Raw genomic sequence first — 26,772 nt, 5'->3', positions numbered from 1 at the left:
CCTGATCGACACAGCGAGGTAATTAAAACCTACCGGGTCAATCGAAAACTGAGTAAACGCCAGAATGTATAATGAAACTTAACGTGGTCCCTAGTTGACAGATTAGCGAATAATAAATCAATTAATTAATACATAATAATAATCAGAGCAAAAGCTTGTACGATAAACCGTTTAAATTAATTGTTTAAGAAGAGGACAGTCCTTCTTGTGTTAATGATCTTAAATCTCGTATTAACCTGAATAATTCACATCCATATTTTTGGACGAAGTTTCTGGTAATAGCGATTCTTTTTATTTGGCTCATACCGCACCCACTCAGACACGTCTTTAAGCTACGATGGGATATGACAAGACTAGATTACCATAATGAAAATCCACAGCCTGTTTCCAGTCATTCGACCGGGTGAGGAATGGAATGAATGGAACCCCAATCTAGTGGCGAGGATAGGAATTGTGTCGGCTGCCGAAGCCTGTCGCACTCCTCTAGAATACCATAATAAATAATGTTATTGGTTTTTAGTCCTACCAACAACTTCTTACGGCTTTCGTAGACGCTGAGGTTCTGGAATTTTGTCCCTCAGGATTCCCTTTTCGGGCCGGTAAATCTATCGACACAAGTCTGACGTATTTAAGCAACTTCAAATAACCGGGGACTGAGTGAGGTTCAAATCTGCTAACTTGGGCTCTACAGTCTGAGCCACTCATCCAGGCAGGATACCGTATATCGCGTATCACTGTTTCGTCAATTCATATAAGAAAAGAAACGAGAAAAGAAAAGAAAAGAAAAGAAAAGAAAAGAAAAGAAAAGAAAAGAAAAGAAAAGAAAAGCAGACCTACTTCACATATTTTGGATTGTGTTACAAGCACCAACAACTGCGTACTGTGCAAAGCAAAGTCACCTCCGTACAGGCCATGACGACCCTTGGAGGAGTGGAAGGTAAAGGCTTCCACCATTGTTAACCTCGGCACGTGATGGGGTAGAGTGGTTAGCTCTATGCCCGGCCGCCTTTGCCCCCAGGAATTAACCTGGTACTCATTTTTGGTGTAGGCTGGGTGAACCTCAGGGCCATATGCACCTCCGGAAGTGGAAATCTCGTTTCTTAAATTTTACGACTTCCTGACGGGGATTCGAACCCACGTGCTTCCGGGCGAACCGAGCACGCCTTTACCGCCTCGGCCAGGCAGCCCCTACTGTGCTAAAAACCATATTTGAAATATGATATATCCTTTGCGTTTTTCTACTGTTTGTGCACTTGTATGCCGCACACACAGACTGCAAATTTTATGTAGTTAATTTATTCGATCTAATCTACTAGGAATAGCGCACTACGGTCTGTGTGAGTGGATGCAACTGCATGGTTGGCGCTTAAACTATGGCGTACCGGGCGAGATGATAGTGCGGTTAGGGGCGCGCGGCTGTGAGTTTGCATCCGGGAGATAGTGAATTCAAATCCCACTGTCGGCAGCCCTGAAGATGATTTTCTGTGGTTTCCCAATTTCACACCGGGTGAATGCTGGGGCTGTACCTTAATTAAGGCCACGGCTGCTTCCTTCCAACTCCTAGCTCTTTCCTCTCCCATCGTCGCCATAAGACCTATCTGTGTCGGTGCGTCGTAAAGCCACTAGCAAAAAAAAAAAAAAAAAAAAAATGGCGTCCCTATTTCGCCTTGACACCTACCAGAGGGCTATAGCACACCAGTTCACCGCTCTATAGTCTTCCGTCTAGCTCGTTGTTGTAAACATACAACTCCATGTAACCCATCTTACAGGAGGAACGCTACGCTCAATGGGAAGTAGTATTCCAGTTGAAATTGTAGCAGTAGTGAGGAAGCATTAAAGGTGTGTGCTAAGCAGTATAGTGAGCGTCTGGGATGGCACGACGTGCCATATAGAGATGTGAACGTCTCATTCTGTCAAGAAGGATGGTCAACAACGGCACTTGCTTAACGTGTGAGCCGTAATAAAAGTGATATCGTTCGAACATAGAAGCAGTACAGGGAGACAGGAAGTTGATGACTTGACTCGCACAGGTCATCCAAGGATTACTACTGCAGTCGAATCTGAGATCGACGGAGCGCTGAGCCCAATGCCACCCTGCTGAATAATGAAATTCAGGCAGCCGCTGGTCGCTACCTATCAACTCTAACGCTGAGAAAAAATGCGCTATGAACACCTTCATTCTCGACGCCTGAGTGAGAACCTGGCACGCAGTACAAATGGGTGCAATATTTTGCTGTATGATCTCTTCAGAATTAGAAGAGTACTTTTCAATGATAAGCATCACATAAGCCTTGTTCTTGACTATCGTCAGCAACATTTTTGGAGGCAATCTGGTCGGGCTTCACGTCTTAGACACACTGTCCAGCACGTATTTTAGGCGGCAGTTCCGTGATGTTCTGGGGTGGAATTATATGGGGTCACCGTACTACACTCCTAGTCATCCAGGGCAATGCCACGGCTATACGATACGGAAACGACATCCGACCCATAGTGTCACCGTATCGAGAGCATTTCGTAAGAGAATTTGTCTTAATGGTTGATAATGAGCACATTCATCGCCATGTTCTCGTTAAAGACTTTCTTCAAAATGACGATATCGTTCGACTAGAGTGGCCGCCATGTTTCCGGGCATGAATACTATCGGACGTGACTGGGATGAATTAAGGAAAGTTATTTGTGAATGTAACGATCGACAAACCACTCTGCGACGTCTACGCTGAATGTGTTCTGCATTTTGTAAGTCAAATTGAAAAAAAACAAAAACAAAGCTGTATTGATACAGAGCCTCTCATTCACTGTTTCGGAGGGTAATAAATAAATCTGATATTTTACCTCTGTATGTCTTCGTGTGTTTATGTTTTTGTTTCTTTAAGATTCAAGGACTTGGTACAACTTCATTCTCGACGCCCACGGCGAGAACCTGGGGCACGGCGCATATGGACCCAACGTTATATTATGGTCCGAAGTGAAGCAACTTTTTTATGTGTGTACTTGTTCGAGATGAATATGATCCAAATATTCACAATGAGTATCCAGAGAGATTATAACGCAAGATTTAAGTGGTTAAACTGTGAAAGACTAATAATTTATTTCTGCCCCATTGGCCAACTATATTCTCAAGTAGTAATATTGAACGTACTGCTTATATTCATATGGTCTGTAGTATTATTTCATGACATGATTACGTACATATCTGTGAAAAATCATTTTAACTAGATTGTATTTCAGAAAAATTCACATGGACTGAATTCTCATAAGGGAAATGAAAATAGCATTATGTCGATGATTGTAATCAAAATCTGAACTGAAATATATCTTATGAAACGCTTATTAAATGGTTTCACTTGAACGTTTGAGGCAGCAGAAATAGTCCAGCTTCTGATTTTGAATGGTTGTTGGTAATTTTCTTGTCGATACAAGTGAACCATCGGTTTCTTAATCCACTCAGAACTGGTATCCATAAAAGTGCTGATAACACATTGTATTTGTCTTCTGATGTTTAATCGAAGTTCACAGCTTTCATCAGCCGATTTCGCTGTGCCACAGCAAATACGACGAGTTCTTCAATTTGAATCGCACTCCAGGAAGCAACAAAGTAATCTCATTTTCTCTAAAAGAATTTTTTTTTGCTAGGGGCTTTACGTCGCACCGACACAGATAGGTCTTATGGCGACGATGGGATAGGAAAGGCCTAGGAGTTGGAAGGAAGCGGCCGTGGCCTTAATTAAGGTACAGCCCCAGCATTTGCCTGGTGTGAAAATGGGAAACCACGGAAAACCATTTTCAGGGCTGCCGATAGTGGGATTCGAACCTACTATCTCCCGGATGCAAGCTCACAGCCGTGCGCCTCTACACGCACGGCCAACTCGCCCGGTAAGAAAAATTTTCTCCGTCAATACGATTGCATCATCGTTCTTTATATAACATGAAGAGCATCCCTGATAATTTTGCCGGTATAATTTAGATACACCCTGTAGAGCCATTTATCAGACATGGTGAAAGTACTGGTACAAAAATAAATAACATCTAAAAAGTATTATTGAACATATTACACCCCCATTCTACCCATAGAGCCTCCGGCGATAAATCTACACGGTCGTTATCTGGGTTAAAATCAGGTGGGCATAAAAATATATAAATAACTTAGCGGGATAAAGGGCAGGAGAATACGGATGTAATATAACTACAATCGAATGAGAACAATATCTGAAATTTAAAAAAAATCAAAGGGGTTTATTATAATCTTGATGTTGAAAAATGACGCAAATATACAAAGCGAGTACACAATCGAATTCCACATAGTTTGAATTTGTTGAGCATTGTTCAAATTTTAGGCATAAGGCCGAGTTTAACCATTCATAAAGTGTCTATTTCATGACTTCCCGTGTATGGAATATTTAATTTTAATCACTGAAGCTACTCCCAATATTACTGGGCAAACAAAATCATAATACCTAAATATAACAAATCTGAGTAACTCCTAATCTAAAATCAATCAATTTCCCACTGGAATAACCTTAGATAACATAATCAAACACAAACCTCAGATGCCTTGGGTTCGAATCGAACAACCACTTGTATATACACGAACCCGTCGCACCAATGGTAGACACCATTGTCGACGCTGAATGAAATCACAACACAATTAATCACATAGAACTCGAGACATACAGATATTATATTCACAACACGGGTGAACACTAATCACCAGTCCCCACATTTTCAGACTGGCATTCTCACTCCCAAAGCCAAACACGGGATCTACAACGTTTTCAGAGGACCTGAAATCCCTAATTATGATTTTACATGCATGAAAAAATTACGAAAAAGAAACAACCTGGTCTCTGTTTTCTGACATTTAACTAAGTCTGCTGGGGAAATGAATCAATTAGCACTCACGCAGGAACAAATACAAGAAAACATTACATGTCACATAACGGATCACGATTTCACGGTGTGGGGTTGAAGGCACAAAAAATGCAAGAGGCTCACTCTTGAATACAAGTCCCCAGTCACTCACCCTCTCGGCCGTAGGCGAGGCAACGGGACATAATATATCGCTGTCAAGGAAAGAAGAATATTGTCCCTTTAAATATCATATAAACACATCAATTCGCTTCATAAACAAACACCCCCTTTACAGCGAGGTGATTCATAATCCATTTTTATTTCTCAGTTCAAAAAGCCTTCACATGTGTACATCTACAATCTGACTTTAAAAATTCACAGCGTAAGTCCTGACTTCAAATCCATTCTAACATCGTCGCCTGACGCATTTTTCAGCAGACTATTTCCTCCACACACACACACTTTGACACAGCTGGTCCGATGGTAACCTAGCAGACACAGAAATCTAAATAACAAATCACCGGCTTCTATTATTATTATTATTATTATTATTATTATTATTATTATTATTATTATTATTATTATTATTAATCTTTTAAAATGGGCCTAATCTCTACCTGGGGGGCCTACGTGACTCACATGGCTATTAATTCTTTACTTTACAAGTACTTCATGAATATAAAAACTCACGCGTTAATTACTAACAAACGCAATTTTAACTTCACACAATTCAAAGTGTAATTAGGGTCCTACTGTTGTCAAAAACACACGCTATAGTCGTTTACAATTTTAAAAATGGGACCTAGCTATATATTTCATTGGAGGGCGTCGCTTTGGCTCTCTGAGTGATTTCACAGCAACATTTCTTCTTTCACACAGGATAATATACACTACGATTACTTGGCATTCATTCAGGTCAGCCGGTTGAGTATCAGCCCCTCTTACACAAGCAATCCCAAGAACTAATGATACTCACCATTATATTCAAATCAACTGCACAGAAAGGTAACCCCAAAGATACTAAGAGTATTCCCCAAATAAAATGGAGGAGGAAAACATTCCCACAAACAAATTTTCTCATATCTACAAATTAAGTCACTCAGACTTGTTACAAAATAAACTCTGTGCCATACCTTTACAAATTCATATTTTAACAAACTGAGAATCCTTATCACCTAATAGCTACAGCATTTCAAAATAAATTCTCCGTACCCCTCACGTCATGCATAATAGAATGGTGTTACTGAGCCTTACTGTCCCTCGATGACGCCTAGGTTAACTATGGGACGTCCATCCTGAGGTTTAGTGTTGACTCATGTCCATGTTGATAGCTGTCGATTCCATATGTTTGCGGCGACCGCAACGGCAAAACTCCATGGTCCTAGGCACTGGAAATCTTCAGGATGTATGGCGCAGATACACACACGATTAACACCCGTTCCGTTCATCTGAGTCACCATGCACTAATCGATCCGAACTTTGATTCAATGTCTCGGAATCAAATATATTAATACAGAGTATTTTTAGTCGTTTATTGATAGCACGACTCCGAATTAACCCCTGTATAACTGCTCAAAATTATGCTTTTAATATTACCCGTCTCCCTTCTTTGTCTCGGGCGACGGAAATAATAATAATAATAATAATAATAATAATAATAATAATAATAATAATAATAATAATAATAATAATTCTATGAGTTCAATTTTTTATTCAAAAATCGTTAAAATAATTCTACCGCGCACTTAATTATATCCCTCTTAGTTCAATTCATACACCACTTGAATTAAGTCGTTTTGCCTATTCCCTGCATTAACAGCACTCAAACCATAGGAACCTAGAGCCCGATACCGGCACACATCTGTCTCTCGCGAGAAAAATACCGACCACCCTGGTGTGACGCTTCCAAACCCTTACATTAGCTGAGAAGTTTCCCCTTCTCAAATCCCCTATATACCCTGCTCTCGGTGTATTTGAGGCGCAATAGTGCGATAATCAGGTGACCAGTTATCATATACTATGGCTAAGACTCACCCGTACGAAATCTGATCGCAAAATCTCCTTCAATAAATAAATGTCTTCAAATTTCCGCTCGCTCACAGGATTCCCCTTGTCAGGTGGGTGTGAAGGCGTTCAACACATGGCCTCTGTAACTTTACACTGCTATGTAATCATCTATTCCTACCAGAAGATCATCACCATAGAAGACATAACACACTCTAAATAAATTCACAAATCAAGAACAGCTCTTTTGAATCGTTGTGCAGTGCGGTATCATTAAATTCCTTTATTCCTTTATTTAGAAAACGAAGTTGGCCATGCTGTTTTAAAGATGGTTCCCAGATTACGACGCTGAAAAGTGTACCTCTCCCACACACCAACAACATGTGGTGGGGATAACTTCTCCATTATTTTCATCCACGGATTCCCTAGCCCTGCTTTGTGGAAATACTTTCTAGCCACTCCCATGGCGTTCCAAGCTTCGAGTTCCCGCGAATTCGTTACCAGGCAAAGAATTGCGCGTCCACTTGATCACCAGGGGTTTGTTCATGTCCCTGTCGGGTGCAATATGATAGGTAAGGCAATCCGAATCTCTTCTATTTCACTGAATGCTAAAGAATACACGCTCGTATCGCATATAATTGATTGTTTCTCCAATGTATGCGAGGGAAAATAAATAATTATCTGCAATCAATTTTTATAATTTATTACAAAAAGAATACACACTTTTTATTGATATTTTTCAACATAGTCACCCTGATTTTCAATGCCCATGGTCCACCGTTTCACAAGCTTCCTGATACCCTCTGCAAAAAAGGTTTTTGGTTGCTCAGCAAGCCACGTATGCACCGCTTCTTTCACCTGTTCATCGGAGATGAACCATGGCAAATCTACAAATGGTTTGCCACATTATCAACAGTCACTCGTCTGTTATTCAGGATCATATGACGCACTTGTTCAATATTGGCATCAGTTACGGCTGCAGATGGACGCCCAGATCTTTCCTCATCCTTCACGCTCGACCCCTTTTGAACTCTTCAATCCACTGGTAAACTCTTTGCTGTGGCAAAACATTGTCCCCGTATTGTGCTGAAAGTCTTCTATGAATTTCCGCTCCTGGTACACTCCCAGGCCATAATAAATGGATTACGGAACGCTGTTCTTCCTTGGTGCAAACAGAGAAAGACGCGGCCTTCTTTACGTCGCAACAGCACAAGCTGTACTGATCTGATCACGCTGAAACCTACCACCGTGCCATCTAGCGGCTGGTGAGCACATAACACCGTAGAGCCAACACAAAGACAATTAGAGTAAAATTTCAGATACTTACTGATTTGCCTACGTAGTTACAAGTGATTAAAATAAGCTGTCACAATTTTCATTGCATCTCGTACGTGAACTGCAGCATTCAATCAATGTCAATTAAAGGAAGAAGTATTATCTGTAACGAAAATTCCTGCTTTGTATCTTCTCAAAAGGATAAATTCCACTATGAATATTCATTCTACCTACAGGAAAAAGTTCTGGTTGTGTTAAGAGATTTCACACGACGAAAATATTTGCCATCGGCTAACTAACACAAGGCACTGCGATCGTCTCTGTTCTTGCCTAGGGTTATACAAATGTTCTTAATTAAAGTGTAACCTGGCTACCATCTATTGAATCTGGGTAGGACAATATCTGGTGAGTTTTTCTATCATGTTCATTTCTTCTTCCTTTTTTCAGGACTTCTATTTTTTTTACGTGTGCCTGGATTGGATATAATTTCATTAATGATAGTTTTAGTAATTAGGTGTAAAATCAAACTACGTATATCCTTGTTCCCATTATTGACCAATGTTTACTCAGGAAGTAATTACCAACAAATTGGGGAAGTCAACAGCCGTAAATCAATTAAATGGAATCAATAAATTGATGTTCGCGACCTAGTTCTACAGAACGAACAAATAGAAATTAAAACACAGTTTTGATTTAACCGTAGTATACTAGTTCATGTTAAATCTAAAATTACATACATTTTCCACGACATCCGCATCCTCCATATCACAGCTCGACTATTTCAAACAAATTATTATTTATTAAATAAACACATTGAAAGCTCCCTTCACTCTAGTTAGACAAGTTAAACTCTTTGAGTATATACCGAAAATTTACACCCTTTAACAATTTAAAATGATAGCCTTAAGCTAAGTTAATTGCAGCACGATTAATTTAACCTCACGGAATAAACATATTTCAATGGGTGCTCTAACTCCAATACTAACCGAATATTGGGGAAATTCAAAGGATCTTTCAATATCAAGCAGAATCAATATGTCAAACCCTCAAGTTACAAGACAAAACTACACTACTGCTATCAAAAATGTTCCCAGAAGGAAGCTTTATTTTACAGTAATTACGTAGTTTGCAAATGTAAAAAGCATTCAAGCTCCTCGTGGTGTCTCAACGGTGCATTAGACGCCACCGTCTTGGAAAGGTGTAGCCATCCAACTGATGAGCGCAATGCTACACTGGGGGCGAAACGCTGGTAATTTAAGTTTTAAAAGGCCTAAAGAGAAAACGTCCACAATCAAATTTCTTCCCCGTAGTCATTATTCAATATAACACCATATACAAGCAAATCAAAGTCATCTCTGTACAGACCCCTTGGAGGGGTGGAAGGTAAAGGCTTCCACTATCCACAACCTCGGCACTTGGAGGGGTAGAGTGGTTAGTTCTATGCTCCATCGCCTTTGTCGCCCAGAAAACAACCTGGTATTCATTTTTGGTGTAGGCTGGGGGAACCTCAAAGCCATGCGCACCTCCAGAAGTGAAAAAATCGTTTCTTAAATTTTTCGATTACCTGACGGGGAATCGAACCAACGTACTTCCGGGTGAACCGAGCACGCCTTTACTGCCTCGGCCATTAGTCAGTTATAACATCATTTAGGTGACTTAATTAAATCAAATCCTGCATTATTATTAAACTCAGCTATATATTTTTCTTTTTCTCTTTTGTCCATCCTTGCTAGAACGTGAAGTCAGTAAAGCAATTCATGCCTCACTTCCGAAATGTTCATGTTGTTGCCAGGTACTAAAATGTGTTAAATTGTCCATAATATAGGCCTACAATGTACCTCTAATACTAAAACGTACCAACACAAAATCAGCCGTTTAGTCCGCTAGACCCGGTAAATGTCATTCAAGAACAGTTTCGCATAATTTATTGATGACGACGATGATGATTATGATGATGATTGTTGTTTAAAAGGGCCTAACATCTAGGTTATCATCCCCACATATTTTATTAATGAATAGAAGGCTATTCTCATATAGCCAGAAAAATGTGTAAATTTATTACCGAAAATACCGTAAAATGAATTGGCATAATAAATTATTCTCTTAAAAAGGAATGTGTTTATTTTCTTTGCTTTACGTCGTAGCGACACAGATAGGTCTTATGGCGACGATGGGATAGGAAAGGCCTTGGAGTGGGAAGGAAGCGGCCGTGACCGTAATAATTGAGGTACAACCTGATGTGAAAATGGGAAACAACCGAAAACCATCTTCAGAGCTGTCGACAGTGGGGCTCGAACCAACTATCTACCGGATGCAAGCTCATAGCTGCGCGCCCCTAATCGCACGGCCAACTCGCCCGGTAAATGTAATTTTAGAAATGGTATATTGCAGTGCTATTGTTCGCCTGTTCTTGGTCTTCTTCCACAGATTTTCCCACACTGTAGTGGGGTCATGATTGCGAACAGTATACAGTATACATACGGAATTAGCCATCTTTACGGCCGAATGCCCTACCTGAATCTAACAATACGTACGGGGTTTTATTCACTATTCCCTGTCTTTATGGTGGTTCGGGGTTTTGTGTATATAAAATGGAGTGTATTGAGATCTCAATCATCTGCCCCACACCACAGGAATTAACCAAACGCCGTTAAAATATCCTGCCCAATGGAAATCGAAACCTGGACCCTCTGAACTGGCATTTAGCCGAGGAGTTTGGGCACTTTTCTGCACTTGTGACAAGGTACATTTTAATTCTGGCATAATATGTAACAATTACGATTAAAGACACATTTAGATTTGTATTTGAAATGAGTAATTTTATTTGTCTTGCTCTTAAAGGTAAGCCCTAGGGGCTCTTAAATTGAGAGAAAGGTTTGCCGACACGCAGTAGTGGCGATTGGGAATTAGATGAGTTGTCGGGGAGGGGGGGGAGGACTCGCAATGTACAGACACCAGAAAGTACTAAGTGTTTAGGGATATATTGGGAGGGAGAGGGAGTATACATATCAAAACTAAAACAAGCTACAAAATGGTAACTCTCAGCGAATTTCGACAGAGAGGTAAAGGTTGACAGTATAAGAACTAATATTTTTGTGTTTCTGATTCAATACTGTACAATAAAACTTCCACCAAAGGAATATATTACACATGTATTACAATTAAATAGAAGTACTGAGTGATTTTCAATTAAAAATCTTTAGTATTGTATTACACACCAAGAAACTAACAGACACTAAAGAGACTGACGAACGCGCGCGGCAAGCGGGTGAATCATACCTCAGTATACATGAACTTGGCCAAAGAATATATCGTCGTTGCCGGGACAAAACCTCCTATGAGTTAATAATTTTGGATATATATTGACCCGCATCACACACATTATGAAGAGCAAGAATGCCTTGACAATATTCACACAATATTGCACCTTAGATGACAGAACCTTAACGACCAAAGTTCTAAGCTAAAATATTTCACATAGGAGGTTATGTCCCGTCAGCGAGGATATATCCCTGCTACCCTTTCTCAGAACACATGCAGAGTCTCCACTACTTGCTGTGGCGCTGTACAAGTCGGTTCGCCGCGATGAACGACATTTTTTGGCATATTTCTGCCAGTAATATTGTTAATAATAAAATAAAATAAAGCAAATAACTAGCTGATAAGACAATAGAGCGTATGCAAATTGCTTGTTTTAATAATTTCTAGTTTCAGCCAGGTAAAGTGGTATAAAAATGTCATGTATTCTCCACTAAGTTTGTGCGACGACTGCTCGCCCCGTCACCTCCCCTAATCGCCGCTACTGGCGACACGGTTCCCTTAGCTGAGTCCTGGCATTGTTTCCACTTCCTTTTCCCAGGCTCCTCACTTTCATCTATCCCGTCCGACCTTCTTTGGTCAACTCTTGTTCTTTTCCGACTGGCGGTATTGGAGCACTGGAGGCCTAGGGTATCTCATTTTCACACCCGCTTCGTGGCCCTTGCCTTTACTTGTCCGAGACCTCCATTTTTCGAAGTGTCAGACCCCTTCCACTTTTTCCACAGAAGATGGCTACACAGTTGTACTTACCACTTAAAGCAGTAATCAGCACCACCAACACTCCTGATGATAAATCTAATACAAATATATGAAATAACGTTACCTATCATGGTTGAGGAAATATATAATTTTCTTACATTCTAATTAGCGAAGTAGCCTTTGTCAGCACTTGTGACGTACGTTTTTAGAATATTCAATGTCCCTCAATTTGCTGTGTGATGAGGGAATATCATTTCACAGGAATTCTTTAATTTGCTGGAATCCAACGTCACGGAGTTGTCATCAAACTACCTCAAGGGCCACTGACACAGCCAGGTTCGAATGCCTATCTTGGTAACAGAAACACTACGAGTAACCGATTGGGCCAATTGATAGGTAAAGTGCAATAGAATAACGTAATAGAATCTGAGAGAAACAAATATTGCAATCATGTTGGATGTCAGTGGGTGAAATAGCTTATAAAAATAGCACTGACTGAAATTTTGGATTGAGCCGCAATCGCTCCGGCCAACTTGAGCTTAAAACGCCAGCGCTCTACCACCCAAGCTACCAAGGCCGGTTGTTTATTTATTGTGAATATAACAAATGTCCGCCTCAGTGGTGTAGTGGTTAGTGTGATTAGCTGCCACCCCTGGAGGCCAAGGTTCGATTCCCGGCTCTGCCACGAAATTTGAAAAGTGGTACGAGGGCTGGAAAGGGGTCCATTCAGCCTCGGGAGGTCAACTGAGTATAGGTGGATTCTATTCCCACTTCAGTCATCCTGGAAGTGGTTATCAGTGGGTTTCCTACTTCTCCTCCAGGCAAATGCCGGGATGGTACCTAACATAAGGCCACGGCCGCTTCCTTCCCTCTTCCTTGTCTATCCCTTCCAGTCTTCCCATCCCTCACCAAGGCTCCTTTTCAGCATAGAAGGTGAGGCCGCCTTGGCGAGGTACTGGTCATTCTCCACAGTTGTATCCCCCAATCCAATGTCTCACGCTCCAGGACACTGCCCCTGAGGCAGTAGAGGTGGAATCCCTCGCTGAGTCCAAGGGAAAACCCAAACTTGGAGGGTAAGCAGATTAAGAAAGAAGGAATATAATAAATCACGAATATCAGTTCATTACAATTTTCAAGACTGTTGTTACGTACGTGTAAAATAAGAAACATACCGTCGCTGCTGGAGGAATGCCACGTATCTGGTAATGTGCTTCCTATCCGTTATTTTCCTTAAGACTGGTCACGCCTCCCACCTATATATAGATATGGAGTCCATCAGAACAATTTTTGTTGTGTTCATTTTCCTATGCGAATGTGCAAAGGAAAGATAATCTTAAATACATTATACAGTAGGAGTGCCTAAATTCATCATGCACGGTACGACAAGGTTCATTTTCCTTGACACGTCAGCATAGAAAAATGAGCACAGCAAAAATTGTATGTATACATGTATACCTTAAATTACTCGTCAGTGACACAAACGTGGTGTAAAAGGCAAGTTGTTTTACCTCGCACCGACATATATAGGTCTTACGCCGACAAAGGGCTGCTGAGAGTGGGGTTCGAAGCCACTATCTACCGAATACTGGATACTGACCGCACTTAAGCGACTGCAGCTATCGAGCTCGGTAGGTGTAAAAACGACATGAAACTGAATATACTATTATATTATTACATCACAATACAATACTACTACTAATACGAAATAGTAGGATGTAATGAAAATCCATTTAAATTGAATTATTTGACATTCTGATAATTAAAAAGATGTTAAGGAATTCAGTTTTAGTATTGTATATAAAGAATATAATCTCTGATCGACGTAGTTTCTGCAGTGTAGAGACAGGGATCGACCACACAATATATGAATCAACGCTTTTATAATTAATCATTTTATAGTAAAATATTTACATCATGTTCCTTGAGCATGTTTTACTCACTTAAGAACATTGGGTAGTTACCTGCGATTTTAGAGTACAAGTAATGGATTTATTAGAAACTTGTTTTGAACATGTTCAGGGCTGCAAATAATTGAATATGGGCCTTATAATCATTTAATATGTCTAGAATGTATATTTGTATGTACTGTATTTATGTCTGCATGTCACCAGGAATTAGACTATTTGTCTATGTGTTTAATATAGGACAAGAACATCACTGAATTGCTGAACTGTGCGCTAGTTACCTTAATACAGCGCATGTTTTCTCTAAAAGATACTTAGAAATTCCTGATATTGGAGATAGTTTTACTTAGCTGATGAATATTCTTGCTTAACTATGAATTCCTACATATAATTTAATGTTAACCCAAATCGTTACATTGCATGTTGCTGCATTCAATTGCTCCACAGGTTAACACGAAAGATATGACTAAGACACGATAATGAGGTTTTGGTAACACTTACGTGCAGTATTAATGTGGTGATAAACCATTAAAATACTTTAAACCGAGATCGATAGCTGCAGTCGCTTAAGTGCGACCAGTGTCCAGTAATCGGGTGATAGTGGGTTCTAGTCCCACTGTTGGTAGCCCTGAAGATGGTTTTCCGTGGTTTCCCATTTTCACACCAGTCAAATGCTGGGGCTGTACCTTAATTAAGGCCACGACTGCTTCCTTCCAATTCCTAGGCCTTTCCTCTCTCATCGTCGCCATAAGACATATCTGTGTCGGTGTGACGTAAAGGCAAATAGCAAAAAAAAAATAAAAAATAAAAAAAAAAATTAATACAGCATTCATACTACGCTCGTCACAGTTCTAATTGCATGAAAATCTCGAATTTTAATGAATCACGATATAACACGATCACGCGGAAATTGGTAAGTACCTGTTTTCTCACAGAACTTAAAGCATGCTTAACAACTGAAAATTAAAAATGATGATTTCAAACATAAAATTATAAAGATTTAAATACTAAAGGATGATGATAAGGAACTGATGCATGACCAAGATGTGGGACACTAATATGAAAGTGTCTAACTGCTAGCAACAGAGGCAGAGGGAATACAAAAAGTAAGATTTTTGTCTATACTTCGATCTGATTTTTAAAGTATGTGTGATTGTGTGTCGGTCATGTTCAGAATACAATTGAAATATCATTTTTAAATTTCCCAGTAGAAATTAATACAAATTAGTACCTGAAATGCCAACGGCCGTTGCCGAGTTGAAACACCGGATCACCTGAAATCTCCGAAGTCAAGCAACATTGGGCGTGGTCAAGATTTGTATAGGTCGCCACGCGCTGTTGGTGGGGGGTAAGGGAATGGAGGAGCGGAAAGAAACTGGCCGCCCTACCGTACGTAAACTCCGGCTCAGGCACACCTCTGCGGAGGTTCGAACCTGCCTTCGGGCAGGATACACCCTTACTTTTACCTTAGTATTTGAAGTCAGTGGAGAAGAAACTACAATTTGGATTATACAGGACTGGGATTTTGATGACCTAATAAATGCCCAGAAATGTATACATAATTGAAGGAAAATATTCGTTCACAGAGCCGTAGTTTTAATACAATTCTAAACGAGCATAAATAATAATAATAATAATAATAATAATAATAATAATAATAATAATAATAATACACATATATAATATCACTAGCGAATGTACCCGTGCTTCGCTACGGTATTCTACATTGTATTCGAATATCGAAGTAAATAGTATACATGCAGTAAATAAGATTGTTTTAAAATTGCATGTCTCTTAGCGTTATCCGAGAAAGAGCATGGGGAGGTCCCCGTACGTTGTTTCCAATGTAAAGTGTTTGTTACGGATTTGTGATATAACGGTAGGCTCACTTGCCTACTGCCATTCACAATCGAGTTGGGAAGTTTAAATTATAATTGCAGGCCCCATTGCCTACTACGCGGACAGAATCGATTTTGGGAGTTTTCGTTAAAATGGCAGCCCCCCTTTCCTACTTCCAGACAGATTACAGTTGAGGATTTTTTATTCTAATGGCAGGCAATTACCGTACCATCACTCGAAATTGAGTTGTGCAGTTATCATTATAATGACAGGCCCATTTTCCTACTTCCAGCCAGCTTACTGCCAGTCACACCCTTGTCTACTGCCAAACACAATCGGGTAGAGGAGTTTTAAACAAAACTGCATGCTCACTTGCCTTCTGCAAGTCAAATCGAGAAGTGAACTATTCATTACAATTGTAGGCCTTCCTTACTAATGACAGTTACACAGGAGTTGGAGAAGGAACCCTTTCATACTGCCAGTCAAAGTCGGTGTGGAGAGTACTGGTTACAACAGCAGACCCACCCTTTCTCGATCGCTACAAATCGACATCAGTGAATATATATAGATCGACATAAGAAAGTATATGCGTGTTTACAATATTGAAGACCTTCATTTACAGATTAACTGCTACTAAACGTACGTCATATCGACAAAGGATTATACCATAAGACACGCCGGATTTAGTGGCCTAAATGGTTGGTCCTATGATATGTCATCTATTCTTGGGTCAGATTGAGTTAGAAACGTGGAACAGGGTAACGTATCTGTAAGATTACCTCACATTACATTACTTTTCGGATAATTATGTGACAGCTACATACATAGCATTCGGCTCATATATAGCCATATGGTGGGCCAATTTTCGTGAAGAGTTTGATGATTCTGTATTTCATATAAGTAATCGAAAGTATGGGTTATGCATGTGAAAATTCCAAATTGACTTAACATTGATTAATAGAGAAAAATCAAACGTAAAAGGGATACAGATACGGCAAAAAGTCTTAAGACCAAGGTTGTAGATCATTCCAAATTGAACGGAGATTGTGCAATCTGTGGTCTACACCATCATTAAAATTGCCTGCATATTTCGATATTTTCGGGGATAAAAAGTGAAAAATTTAATGATCTTGGATGTTTTCCGTTCGTTACAGGCTAAAACGTATAATTTTGTCAAATTTCAATTATCTTCTTTTTCATCTGGCAGATTATGCCGCAATCTGGATTTTGGGCGAGGCGGGTAAAAATTAGGACATTCAGGAAACTAAACCAAAAATTATGCAGATGGTCATTATTACCCCTTAAACGGAAAGCTGTACGAAAATTTCCCCAAAATAGTCAGTGTAGAGGCACACAGTCGTTACGATTTGATTTATATAGATAAGGAATCTGCTCCATGCAAAACACCTTTTGGGCTATGTCCGCTGGACTTAACCTGCAAAACTGACCATTCATGATATCTCCCTTATTAATCCTCCTGACGAAAAAATGCACATGAAAAAAGGTTTAGAGGTGGAATTCCATCTCGTTTGGTCGATTTCCAGTCAGGTTGGTCTTGTTCTGTGGAAGAGTAAAATCACCATTTCGGTTCCCTATAAACCGCCAGTCCATTCCGGAACATGAAATGTTATTTACGTTTAAAACCTACCTTTGGACAGGTGGATGCTAAATATAAAATTTGGTTCGAATGTCTTCAGTAGTTTTCAAGTTGTAAGGAATACACTTTACACGCACCCGCTCGTGAGTTAAGTCCGATGGGACTTGTACAAAAAAAAGGTCCGTTAATGATATCTCCCTTATTAATCCTCGTATCGAAATGATGCACATGGGAAAAAAGGTTTAGAAATTAATTTCTACCAAGGCAGGTAGATTTAAATTAACGTTGGTTGTGTATATTTTGTGGTGCAAAATCACTGTTTCGGTTTCGTATAAATCCCCAGTCAGTTCAGGGGATTTAGAAACAATATTTTCCCTAAAACCTATCAAGGACAGGTGTATTCTAAATATGAGTCTTGGTGGAAATACATCCAGTAGTTTGTAGCACTCGCATACATACGGCGTAATTAAGGAAGAAAATAATAGTTAAGAAAGTTGAAAGTGATAGAAAATGGATTGTAACTGAGGACAGCCGTATAACGACAAATATGTAAATGCCAAGTTAATGTATTGGAAAATTAAATGCCCCTCAATAAATTATGCTAGTGTGAGTTATGGATATAATAAAGCGCTAACAGAGGAGAAATTTAGGTCCAGTGATTCCTAGGTAAACAAATAATAAGAAGATGACTAATGGTGTTATTACTTAAACTATTCGAGGACGGTTATAACCTCCAACGATATTCCGCCAATATCCCGCAGATAGGCCGATTGACGTCTCTCTTGCCTTCTACCCAAGGAACAACCACGAATTTAAAAGCATGATGAGGAAAATGGCAGTACGTTACTTCCCTGCTGGCATGCAGTCAGAGACGTTGCCACAGTAACCTGTAGGTTCGTTGTCGGTCTGTCGGTCACTCAATGCAGAGCATGATACCAGCGGAAAATTGTAAATTTCTCCGTCATGTGAAGAGTAAGGTAAATTATGAACATAACGAAAGTTGTTTATAATGAAGAGACGTTTCACGTACGGTAAACGAAGTTTACAGAAAATCAATAGTATAAGAGAAAATGGAGGAAAACCATTCTGTTTTAAAATGATTTTAAAATGATATGCATATTGAAACCTTCCCCGGTATGAGTATACTCTAAATGTGAAGTTTGGTTGAGATCTATCCAGCCGTTTCGACGTGATGGTGGAAAAACCATTCTGGTTTTCCTATAAACCCCCGTCTACTCAAAGATTTTAAAATGATATGCATATCGAAACCTTCCCCGGGATGAGTATACTCTAAATATGAAGTTTGGTTAAGATCTATCCAGCCGTTTCGACGTGATGGTGGAACAGACAAACAGACAGACAAACAGACAGACACGAAACGTAAAAACCATCGATTCGGTCTTGAGTTGACCTAAAACGGATAAATATCTGAAAAATTGGCAAAACAAAATAAATTAAAGACAGCGGACCCCCTACAATTTCATTTATATAGATAAGAGTTTTGTCTGTACATTGCTCAGAATTAAAAAAAAATCTATTTCTGTATCGGTCGTGTCCACGGTAACAAGGAAATGCACTTTTAATTTCCGTAATTTCTGTCTGTCTGTCTGTCTGTCTGTCTGTCTGTCTGTCTGTCTGTCTGTCTGTCTGTCTGTCTGTCTGTCTGTCTGTCTGTCTGTCTGTCTGTCTGTCTGTCTGTCTGTCTGTCTGTCTGTCTGTCTGTACACGCATCACAAGAAAACGGCTGAAGAGAATTTGATGAAAATCGGTATGTAACGGCGGGGGATGGGCTATTCCAATCTAGGCTATACATCATTTTATTCATGCTGAGCGAAATGGTTGTTTAAGGGAAGGCCTAAAATGTAATTCTCAAATATTTATGTTATTAGTGGTCCTATCAATAAAATTGCATAACTTAAGTTATATAGAAATAAAGTTCCGATCCTTTATGTGTTATACATTTTGACCGTTGCGTCTAAGATAACAGAGGTATTCATGAATTTGTATATTTGTTGGTAAGTCCATATCAACGCCGAACTACGAGGAAACGGGTAAACGGAATTTAATGAAAATCGGTATATAGAGTCGGGGAATAAGAAACTACAATCTAAAACATAAACAATTTTATTCACCCTGGATGAAATGGTAGTTTACGGGAAGGTACCTAAAATTTAATTCTTAAATACCTATGTTATGGGTCCTATCGGAAAGTAGGGCTACATAACAGAATTTATAGATGATACAATTTCCGATCATTGATGTTTCATACGGATTTACCATACCGACTATGATAACAGGAGTATTTGAGAGTTGGAAGAAAACTAAATGTGAGAGTCTACAATATCGAAAGATCATAAAATTGATCAGCAATAACATTACATTGATCATTGTTTGTTGTGATGTTCTTTGTCTCTTACGCTGCCGCTCAACTCCAATACATGGGATTACTGCTGTGTACCGAGAATAACGGCCTGCCTGAATACTGACTGGAAACAGCAGGGGAGTTAGATAACTTTCTTCTCTATCATACCATTCCTCTGGTTCATATATTTTCTGATACTGCTCGTATAGAACATGCTGGTTCATCATAGTATTCCAGCTATTCGATCCCTAATCTGATACACTGAATTGATTGATCACTGTGCACAATTAACGGAATAATGGTAGAGGCTCACTTATGACCTGGTCTAGAATTACAATTTCGGCCTATTCGAAATTATAGCACCACAATTCACTAAGAAAACTCAAAATTCAACCCTGAAATGAGCCGTTTCTTAAGAAAAGCTTCTTCCTCTTCACTTTCATTAAACTTACATTCATGTTATTCCAAATTAGCAGCCAAGAGTGGGTTTCTCCTCTGGCTTGGAGGAAAAATTTGCCCCCGCCAGTGTAGTGAATTGAGATTTTCCAACTCATCGGATACTCCTAGGAAACAGAAAGTAATATTGCATAGTTTTTGCGCTAGGACTCTCCACTCTTCGTCCGCTCTCAGCCCTCCCCTCCAAATTTGTTCATGGCTCACAGCTGTCTGTGGCCTGGTCATTCCAGCTCTGGAACTTTGGACTGTTAGATCGGCAATGTAGTACTGTTCGTTAAAAGTGAGAAAATATGTGGTTTTTAATTTGACCGAGTATTTCATATGATAGCATTGCGTTTGATCGCGACATTCCTACTGGCGTATTTTTAATGACCTATATTGATTTCAGTTGCGAAAACCACTAAGGCAGTCTTTCTGAGGATGTAAAAAGGCAGGTGGAGAGTCTGCCATTATAATGTAAATTCCCCAACTTGATAGTGTCTAATGGTAGGCCCTCTTGCCTACCATTACAATGAAAATTCCCTCACCCAGTCTTCACATAAAAATACGTTTGGTGACATCCCCTCGCATTTTTGATGATGCTGATGCTTGTTGTTTAAAGGGGCCTAACATCGTAGGGTTACGTTAAGGGGGGAGACCCAGCTTAACAAAAGAAAAAATGGGTTAATATTCATTCGATTGTTAAACATGCTACAATTGTTGTTGACAATTGCTGCAGATATCCCAGTATTGGCATGCTTCCTGGCAACCAGAAGCAACTTCATTAAGGTCAGAATTTTAATAATTTTAATATTTGAAAATAAAATGTTCAAACTTTCCCGCATTTTTAACAATCATTGTTTCTCTTATAAATTCCCAGTTTATAAGAATTTTCGTACTTTACCTTTTCTAAGGGTGTATCAAAACTCCAGCTACAAAATTAACCTCAATCATTATCATAGACTGTGATTTGGATTTTTTGTCGCGGTATTATTCCGAGCACCAGAAAATAAATAAATAAAAATGTTATATAAAATATAATTTAAATCCTGTTGATCTGAACGAGGTACAGATTGTAGTACAACAGTATGGGAGGAAACTCTGAAAAAATCATAATTATCCGTGAATCAGTAAGAGAGTTATGAAGGAAACCGTGATATATTATTAAAATGGCGGGAAATGTTGAACATTTTATTTTAAAATGTTATAATTAGAATTTTGACATTACTGAAGTTGCTTGCTCCGAAGCATGCCAATAATGGGATATGTGCAGCAATTGTCAACAACGTTTCTAGCACATATAACAATAGAATGAATATTGGCCTATTTTCCCCGTGTTACGCTAGGTCTCCCCCTTAAGAGATATGCAATTTATTACAATCTTGCTCACAACGTGTACACTAACTAACCTAGAATTGTATATAAAACTAGCTGATATACACGTGCTTCACTACGGGATTCTCAGAAAGACTGACCTTCTGGTTTTCATAACTGAAGTCAACATAGGTCATTACAGAAACGTCAGTAGGAAAGTAGCGATTAAAAGCAAGGTTATCATATAAAACACTCGATCAAATGAAAAACCGCACATTTTCTCACTTTTAACGAACCGTACTACGGTGCCAATCTAACAATTGACCTGGCCACAGACAGCTGTGAACACTCCTCTGCCATTATTCCGTTAAATATACACACTGCAATTCCAAGGAGTGCCTCAGAGTAGGGATTGAATAACTCGAATGCTATGATGGACCAGTGTCTTACGTACCGATAGTATAAGAAAATGTATGAACCAGAGGAATGGCATGCTAAAGAAGAAAGTTTCCTAACTCCCAGCCACTTCCCGCCAATATTCAGGCAGGCTGTTACATTCGGAACGAGCGGACGCGTTGGCCGTGTGGTTAGGGGGCAGCTGTGGCTTGCATGCGAGAGATAGTTGATTCGAACCCCACTGTCTGCAGCCCCGAAGATGGTATTCCGTGGTTTCCCATTTTCACACCAGGAAAATGCTGGGGCTATACCTTAATTGAGGTCAAATCCACTTCTTTCACACTCCTAGCCCTTTCCTGTCTCATCGACACTATAAGAACTATCTGTGTTGGCGCGACGTAAGGCAAATTAAACAAAATACTCGGTACGCAGCAGTAATCCTATCCATCGGAGATGAGTGGCAACAGAAGACACAAAGCACAACGGAATAAACAATCAATGTAATGTTATTGTTGATCAATTTTAGGAGCTCTCTATGTTGTAAACCTTCACATTTAATTTTGTTTCGATTCTGTGATATTAGGGCGTCTTATAATATTATTTAAAGCGTGGACTGTAGTTCCTTACTCGCCGAATTTACATACCAATTTTCATTAAATTATGTTTACCATTTTCTCGCGACTCGGCGCTGATATGGACTTAGTAACAAAAATCCCAATTCATGAATATCTATATGATAATAACCGGTACGGTAACAATGTGCCTTTCCCCTCAACTACAATTTCACTCAGCGTGAATAAAATTTTTTATGGCCTAGATTGTAGCGACTTTTTCCCCGACTTTGCATACCAATGTTCATTAAATTATCTTTAATCGTTTTCTCGTGATGCGTGTACAGACAGACAGACAGACAGACAGACAGACAGACAGACAGACAGACAGACAGACAGACAGACAGACAGACAGACAGACAGACAGACAGACAGACAGACAGACAGACAGACCGACAGACAGACAGACAGACAGACATTACGGAAAAGTAAAAAGTGCATTTCCTCGTTACTGTGGAGATGACTGATACATAAATACCATAATTATCTAATTCTGAGTCACGTACAGACAAAACTCATATTTTATATACTGGGTGGTACAGCTGCACCTATTCACGCAGTTTTATGCAACCCGCAGATTATAGTCGAACCTAAAAATATTGACCTTGACTACTCACTACAATGTCTGCTCTTAGAACGCTTTCCATAATTCGTTTATTCGTGTCAAGCAAATCAGCATTAATGATAAAATACCGATTGATGGTAAAGAATCGTGAAAATTATGTGTCGCAGAAACGTCCTGTACAGAGAATATTATTGGTGAATGACTAGAAGTAACAGCAACACAACAGCGCTAAACAGCAACCCGTGATAGCCGAGCTTGCTAAAAGTTAGAGGAGAGTACCGGTGTTTATTAGTAGGCGGTTCGAGTCCTGTGTACGACGAATATTTTTATTGCGTTGTTGATGTTCGTGAGAGTCGTGTTGTTGACGACAAATCTAAATCATGATCAGCTCTCATATTGCAGGTACTCAGCTATGTTTTTTTTTTTTAAGGAGCTCTTAAAAGAGCTATATGCAATAAAGTGAGATTGTACCGACAGCGGTGCGATGGGCTTATGCATGGCCATTCGATTAATGAAGCAAATGTTCAAAATGACCACCTGCTTCGTTAATGCACATCTGATCACGGTGGAGGAGAGACATTCTTGCTTGCTGCAACATATGTGGTGGAATCTGCCTGCAGGCTTCCGTGATGAGCCACCGTAAATGATTCGGGCTCTTAGGCTCCTGCTCATAGACTCTTTCCTTTAAATAACCACAGAGGAAAAAGTCGAGTGGAGTAAGGTCAGGTGATCTAGCCGGCCAAGTGACCGGACCCCCTCGTCCAATCCATCGTCCAGGATATGTCCTATGCAAGAGGTTCCGTACTGCCAACGACCAGTGTCGGGGAGCTCCATCCTGCTGGAACCACATCCGTAACCCTGTCATAAGGGGCACATCCTCCAATAAGAGTGGGAGGTACTCACGAAGAAACTCTAGATAGCGTCGTCCCGTGAGGTTTCCTTCGAAGAAATATGGTCCAATTATCTTGTCACCTTGTATCCCGCACCACACGTTGACGCCCCATTGTACCTGAAATCGAGCTCTCCTGATCTAGTGAGGATTTTCAACGCTCCAGTAATGGAAGTTGTGACGATTAACAGTTCCGTTGTTGTGAAATCTGGATTCATCACTAAAGAGAATGTCCATTAAGAAATTCGCATCAGCTTCAACTCTTTGTAATATCCATTGCGAAAATTCTATCCGTTTTGGAAAGTCATCTCCGTGAAGTTCCTGGTGCAGCTGTTGATGGAAAGGGTGGAATTTATGGCGGTGCAGTATTCGCAGTACAGATACATGACTGATGTTCAGTTCATTTCCTATGGTCCATGAGCTTGTGTGCGGGTTGTATGCAATTGCATTTTGAACAGCTTCGTCGTTATTTCCAGACGTCACTGGAGCATCCCGAACGGGGGGTAATGTATGAAATGACCCCGTTGCACGCAACCGTCTTTGAACACGTCGAAATGTATCTGCAGTTGGCAGCCTTCGTCCAGGAAATCGTTCTTGATACAAGCGTCTGGCTTCCCGTGCATTTTGCCTTGCTTCTCCATAAAGTAGTACCATATTCACATTATCATTCCGTGAATACATAATGTTTGCTTTCGTGCTAACCGTACAGTACGTGCTCACACGTTGCTGCTAGGATTACGATATGCTGTTTCATGTGCCCTACGTATGAAGTGTAGACCGCTGTTAGTTGGTCTTCGAGTCGAACGTGCGCAGTTGCTTGGTTGAATGGGTGGGTCAGAATGTTGACAACACGTGCACTGCGCTTCATTCCCTGTAGTCGTTTGCCATATGGAAGTCGCATGTTATTATTCCTTTCGTATGTATGCTTTCTTTGTAAAGGTGGCAAATTACTTTTGAGACTTAAGAACGTTAAATATTTATTACGAATGGCCTTACAAGTATAATATAAAAATAAAATTGAAAAGCTCGTAACTAGATTCGAACTCTAAATGCCTGCTAACATATCGTATGCTCGCTGCGATAGGTGCCATGTAGCCACCGCAGGCGACAAATAATTGGTCTCGTAGCTCTGTACTAATGGAATTACCTACGCTGTCGCTTCGATACTGATCGTTGATGTTAAAAGTTCTGAACTCGAATGTGCTAACACCACAGTGAACTAAAGAATCGCGTCTCTCTTACGCCCAGATAGTTGCAACCATTTTCTACGCGTTACTTGGTTGAATGAGTCCAGCGTTATGTTTCAGGTGGTATTCACAATCGGTGCGTATGTGGCGATATTTATGATACCTGTTTATTATAACTTCCGTAGAAGAATATCGGAGACTTCAGAAAGGTCTTCGTAAACGATGCCTAGGCGAATACGAAATGACATTAAAAAATACATGACTCAAGAATGGTTAGAACCCTTCCTGCATTAAGTAACCTATCGAGGTACGTCTTCCATACGTAATTCCGCGCAGCTATTTGCAACGTACAAGCGCCATGCTTGTAACTCTGTATTCACGAGGAGAGCGGAAGTTCCCGCTTCGACAAGTTACTGATGAGTTACAGCCTTATGGTCCCGTTTTATGCCTTTTTTGATCGCTCTAACGGTAGTAATTACATGGCGTAAGCTATCACATCTGCTGTACAGCATTTGCGTGCCACAGATTATAAACTACAGTGCAAAACACGTTTCTATCAATTTCGATGTGATGAGACTGTACAAAATGGTGGTGCATTGACATGTCTGTAATTGGTCTTACCCTATCACGTTTTCTATGATACCACGACCGCCCTTTCTATCAAAAGAAAATGGCCTCTTGGACCAATCAGGTGCGCAATTCTCTACCGACAGCTATAGGCGTGTTTATGGTTTGTACAGTATAGTAACATTTCGTAAAAATTAGTAGAGTATTAGACACCGCTCTACATACAATGGTACAGTGTTTTTGACATGGACCTCACTTACTGCCTCTTGTACCATTTTTCCATTGTGCGGAGAAGTCTACATCGGGTTAACTGCACATAACATTGCTGTAAGGTGTTGCGCAAGATGGGACTAAGAGGCATTTACGTCCTAGCTGGTTGCATATATTCGGGAAAAAATAGGGGCAGCTGTACCACCCGGTATATAGATTTCCCGGTGTCCTGCCATTGTAAATGTTAATCTTCTCAATAACCTTTTGTAACACAGAGAGGAAAAATAATTATTCGTCTGATCATCCATTCACCAGGCGAGTTGCCCGTGCGGTCAGGGGCACGCAGCTGTGAGCTTGCATCCGGGAGATAGTGGGTTCGAACCCCACTCTCGGCAGCCCTGAAGATGGTTTTCCGTGGTTTCCCAGTTTTACACCACACAAATGCTGGGGCTGTATCTTCACTAAGGCCACAGCCGCTTCCCTCCCAGTTCTAGGCCTTTCCTGTACTATCGTCGCCATAAGACCTATCAGTGTCGGTGCAACGTAAAGTAAACTGAATAAAAAAGAAAGATTACAGTGATACACCGGAAAAAATAAGTCCCCTGGGAGTCCTATGATCTCGACCCCACATTGCGACCTCCAGTGAGGGAAAGTCACATAAAACCGAATGCGACACAAAGAGAAGATATCAAAATTATAAAATGAAATGACTTAAACGTTAAGTTAGACATTACAAAAGCGTACAAACCACA

The 26,772-nt window shown here is 40.1% G+C and overlaps 1 protein-coding gene across 1 annotated transcript in view; it reads right to left on the bottom strand.

Annotated features, from left to right (window-relative positions):
• The window catches only part of LOC136880060 (collagen alpha-1(XVIII) chain-like), a 256,097-nt gene that overhangs the window by 85,001 nt on the left and 144,324 nt on the right, over positions 1 to 26,772 (bottom strand). The gene's annotated exons all lie outside the window — the stretch shown is intronic.

The sequence above is a fragment of the Anabrus simplex genome, chromosome 1 (assembly GCF_040414725.1).
Source record: "Anabrus simplex isolate iqAnaSimp1 chromosome 1, ASM4041472v1, whole genome shotgun sequence".
Lineage (NCBI taxonomy): Eukaryota > Metazoa > Arthropoda > Insecta > Orthoptera > Tettigoniidae > Anabrus > Anabrus simplex.
This window is presented reverse-complemented; position numbering and strand designations above follow the sequence as displayed.